This window comes from Oratosquilla oratoria, chromosome 2, assembly GCF_046742065.1.
Source record: "Oratosquilla oratoria isolate Oo_2021 chromosome 2, ASM4674206v1, whole genome shotgun sequence".
Taxonomy (NCBI): Eukaryota; Metazoa; Arthropoda; class Malacostraca; order Stomatopoda; family Squillidae; genus Oratosquilla; species Oratosquilla oratoria.
Window position 1 is genome coordinate 9,246,760 of NC_134778.1, and position 5,000 is coordinate 9,251,759.

General features: G+C 37.5%; 1 protein-coding gene and 1 long non-coding RNA gene across 3 annotated transcripts in view; one reads left to right on the forward strand and one right to left on the reverse strand.

Moving 5' to 3' along the window:
- Positions 1–5,000, forward strand: part of LOC143036865 (uncharacterized) — a 108,951-nt gene that overhangs the window by 29,099 nt on the left and 74,852 nt on the right. The gene's annotated exons all lie outside the window — the stretch shown is intronic.
- Positions 1,847–5,000, reverse strand: part of LOC143033594 (uncharacterized) — a 6,365-nt gene continuing 3,211 nt past the window's right edge. The window contains exons 2-3 of the long non-coding RNA XR_012967183.1: positions 2,168–2,482; positions 1,847–2,032 (exon numbers count right to left, since the gene is read on the reverse strand). This is a non-coding gene — a long non-coding RNA (uncharacterized LOC143033594). The remainder of the gene's footprint in view (positions 2,033–2,167; positions 2,483–5,000) is intronic.

Sequence of the window (5,000 nt, forward strand, 5' to 3'; positions counted from 1 at the left end):
TTTATTTATGTATTTTATTTGTTATTTACATTATTATAGTTTTTATTTTATTATTTTATTATTAATATGATTTTTTTTTCGCATCCGACCTAGATATGGATCAAAAGGTCTCCTGTCGGCATGCTCCGCCTTTGTAATCCTTTGTAAACATGTGCCAACATGTTCAGGACTGAAAACGTCACCATATACTTCGAAAAGGAGTACCCTTTCCTCATCAAATCAGGTAGTTACTTGCAGACTCCTATTAGTCACACTGCACTGTGTACAGGCACCTATTTTCCCCCTCTTCCTCCTCCCTCCCCGCTCCCCTCTCCTCCCGTTCCCCTCCCCCTTCCCCTCACCCCCACCACAAGAGAAAGTCTAAGAGGAACCCCCAGAAGATATAAGAGTGTGTTATTGTCTTCTAGTGAACAGGCTTCGTCCACAAAAAAAAAAAAAAAAAGTATATATATATTAAAATAATAATAGTAACAAATAAATAAATAAATACAAACAAATAAATAAATAAGATGAAATGAAATAGAATAAATAGATAAAAAAAGAAAAGAAAAAATAAATAAAATAATAGATAAAAATAAATAAACAAATAGAATAAATAAATAAATGAAATAGATAAATCAACAAATAAAATAAATAAACAAATAAATATATACATAAAAATAGAGTATGCATATCATAAATAGGTGTTTTGCTGGTGCTGTTAGTGTGTGTTGTCTGCTCAGGAGAGCATACGTAGTGCTTACGCATGAGACCTTCCTGCCAGCATTTTTTTTTTTTTTTTCCGTTGGGGGTTTGAACTCGGGTCAATCGCGCTCCATATGAGAACGCTGCCCCTGAGCCACCCGGGGTACCTGATACAAACATTGAATTAGGTTCTTCACATGATTTATATTTCAATATTTCAATTATTGACGACCGTCTGTTAATTCATTGACTATTTCTGTTGTTCTCTTACCTTATCTTTCCTTTTTCTTAAAATTGAAAAAAAAAAAAAATTTAATAAATTAATCAATTAATCAATCAATTAATAAGTTAATAAGTAAATAGATTAATTAATAAATTAATAAATAAGTAGATAAATCAATAAATCAATAAATAAAGAATAGAAAGTGTTCCGTATCGAGTACTGACTGAAAGTTTTATACAGTCAGTGTCTTATGGACTTTAGTGGTATCCCTACGGACCAGAGTCACGTGGTATTATTCTATGATTGTAGACTCATTTTCATTCAAAAAGAAATGCAGCCCACTTGTAACTTCTGCTTTCCCCTTTGTTCTGTAGCTCCTTTCGTACTTTACAAAGAATTACAAAGGCGGAGCATGCCGACAGGAGACCTTTTGGTCCATATCTACAACTCAACTTCGATATAATTTTGTCCCCCAAGGATGGAATCATTGGCTTTTGTTGAAAATAAATAAATAGATAAATCAATGAGCAAACAAATAAATAAATAGATAATATAAACAAAATTAATACACAAAATAAATAAGGAAATAAATTAGTAAACAGAATAAATGAATAAGCGAATAAGCAGACAAATGAATATGAATAAATGAATAAATGAATAAGTATATAAACTGTAAGGTTCTTGTTTATCTCTACATTAAGTAAATAAATACTGGTGGCGAGGCACACTCGGAGTGGTCTCTTTGCTTTAATGTTCCAGACTTCCCTCTGGTCTACAAATACAAGGCAACCTCCGTAGTAACCTCGGGGGATTGCCAGATTAAACATATTTACAGCTGTACAAGTAGGCTGTTCCCATGTATAAAGAAATATGAATTCGGCGCAGGTGTTTCTCCAAATGCTGGCGGCTCCTTTTGAAAAAAACAACAACAACAGATGTTCGGGTGGTTGACCCGAGATGCGGCGAAGCCTATTGTTCGGTTCGGGCGTTGGCTGGAAAAGTCGGGTCCTCTGGTTGCTTAGGGACAATGGACTGTCCCTTGGGAGATTCGTGATAACGGAGGATATCTTGAAAGTTGGTTGAAGGTTCCCGCTCATTATATGCGTGCGTGCGCGCGTGTACACGCTGGACATCGAAGATGATAATAAAACAAATAAATAAATAAATAGATGAATAAATAGATACATAAATATATACAAATATAAATAAACAAGTAAATAAATAAATAGATCATAACAAACAGAATTAGTAAAAACATACCTGTCCCATCCCGTCCGATCGGTAGGTCAGTTGGTCTGTTGGTCTGTCTGCTTCTTCGACGACAAAGAACTCTCCTCCTCCTCCTCGTCTTCCTTGGTGTGCATAATAATCTAGCTCGAAGATTTGAAAATCAGTTGGATAAACACATTTATTTTTTACACTTCGTTATGGACCAAGAGACCTACTGTCGACATGTGCTTTATCTTGTAACTCTTTGTCTCATTGTATCGCTGTTCGTTTTCCTGTCCTTCGCCGGGGTTCAGCCAGCTGATTTGAGTCATCACAGCTGTCGACTCTCCTCAGCTGTTGAGGGGACTGGTAAATGATAAAAAGAAAGTCCGTGTGGTTTATTTATTTATTTATTTATTTATTTATTCATTTATTTATTTATTTATTTATTTATTCATTTGTTTGTTTATTTATTTTTAACCTTGCTAATGAGTATAGGGGACCGTTTCATAGTCAGTAGGGTTGGCTTGAACGACACCGAAAACGCAGAGAAACCAGTTCGTACCGGTTCGCACCCTTCGGAAACGTGGGATCCTCATTGGCAAACGACAACCAAGAAATCGTTCGTTTGCTTTCTCGCAAATGTGGAACTTGGGCTTCCTTTGGTAACCTTAGGTGGTCGAAGTCGTTCACACGGTTCGAACAAGTTCTAAGGATGATCAGATTTTCGCAAAACCTGGGATGTGGTTCAACGGATCAAGTACTGGGTTAACGTGGTCTCTCTCTCACACACACGCATGCACACACACACACACACACACACACACACACACACACACACACACACACACACACACACACACACACACACACACACACACACACACACACACACACACACACACTGTAGATGGGCTTGATTGACAGCTATTTCCCTCCCGGAAGAGAGCTCAGAGCTCATATATGACCGATCTATGGGTAATGCTGTGACCTTACACGCACATACACCCCAACACCCCGCCCACTAGAGTTGGAGTAACGACTCGCATCGCAGCGACAGTGTGTGTATTTACCTAGTTGTATTTTGCGGGAAGGGGAGCTATGCTCGTGATGTCCCGCCTTTGTATCTTGCAGTGTCTAGTTTGTTTTTAAACTCATGAATGGTTTTTGCGCATACTATTCCATTGTCCAGTTTGTTCCAAGTGTCCAAAACTCTATGAGGAAAACTGTTTTTCTTCAGTTCTCTTCTATAGCTATGTTTTTTTATTTTCTTTCCATGTCCTCTTGTGTTTCTTTTGTCCCAGTTAAGTAAGCTCTCACTATCGAGTACCTCTGTGCCTTTCATGATTCTGTAGATGGTCAATAGGTCACCTCTCTCTCTTCTTTGCTCCAGTGTCGGTAACTCCAGTTTAGCCAATCTCTCTTCGTATGATAGGTTTGCAAGTGCAGGTGCCATTTTTGTAGCTGCTCTTTGGATTCTTTCTATTTTCTTTATATTCTTTTTGGTACTGGGGGACCACAATGTCGCTGCATACTCTAATCTAGGCCTTATCAATGTAACCAATATTTTTTTCATCATGTCTTCGTCCAAGTATGTAAACGCCACTTTTATTGATCTTAGCAAGTTGTAAGTCTCCCCGACAATTTTGTTAATCTGTATATCATAGGACAAGTCGTTCGTGATAATTACTCCCAAATCTTTTTCGGATCCTACTTTCTTTACTTCTTTGGTTCCAATTGTATATTTTCCTGATATTCTGTTTTTGCTTTTTCCAAACTCCATTATGCTACACTTCTTAGTATTAAAGTCCACTTCCCATTTCTGACTCCAGTTCCATACCCTATTTAGGTCTTCTTGCAGTGCTTCACAGTCCTCATCAGTTTCTATTTTCCTTAGCAGTTTGGCGTCATCGGCAAAGAAGCTCATGTAGCAGTTCACGTCCTCATCCATGTCATTCATATAGATAGCAAACATTATTGGTGCCAGCACAGATCCTTGCGGTACTCCACTGATCACCTCTTTCCAGTCTGAATATTTTTCTCTGAGCACTACTCTCATCTTTCTACCAGTCAGAAAGTCCTCTATCCATTTTAGTAGGTTTCCCTGTATTCCTCCTATGTGTTCCAGTTTTTTTAGTAGTTTTCTGTGTGGTACTTTGTCAAAGGCTTTTTGCAAGTCTAGGAATGCACAATCAGCCCATCCATTTCTTTCTTGCACTATGTCTATTAGTCTTGAGTAAAAGCATATTAAGTTTGTGGAGCATGATCTTCCTTGTCTGAATCCGAATTGTCTTGGGTTTAATATGTCATTGTCTTCCAGATGTTTTACCCATCTATTCTTGATTATTTTCTCACAAATTTTGGCTATGGTGCTTGTTAGTGATACTGGCCTATAGTTGGTGGGTTCTTCTTTGTTTCCTCCTTTGTGTATTGGTACAATGTTAGCGTTTTTCCAGTCCTCGGGTATCTTTCCTTCTTTGAGTGAGCTGTTTATTAAGATGTGTATTTTGTCTGTTAGTTCTTCTTTGCACTCCTTTAGAATCCAATTTGCAATACCGTCCGGGCCATGTGATTTTCTGACATCCAGCCTTGATAAATGTTCTGATATTTCCTTTAGTGATGCTGTAAACTCATTCATGAGGGGAGATTTCTTGTTTTTGTCTATGTCACAATTTGGTATTTTCTCTCTGGTGAAAACAGATTTAAAGTGATTGTTCATGACTTCGGCCATCTCTAAATCTTCTGTGTATTCTATGTTACCTTGGCATAGTTTCACCAATTCCTGTTTGTTTTTAAGTTTACCATTCACATACCGATAGAATAGTTTGGGTTGCTCTTTGCATTTGTCTATAATATCCTTCTCATGGTTCCTTTTCTCCTCTCT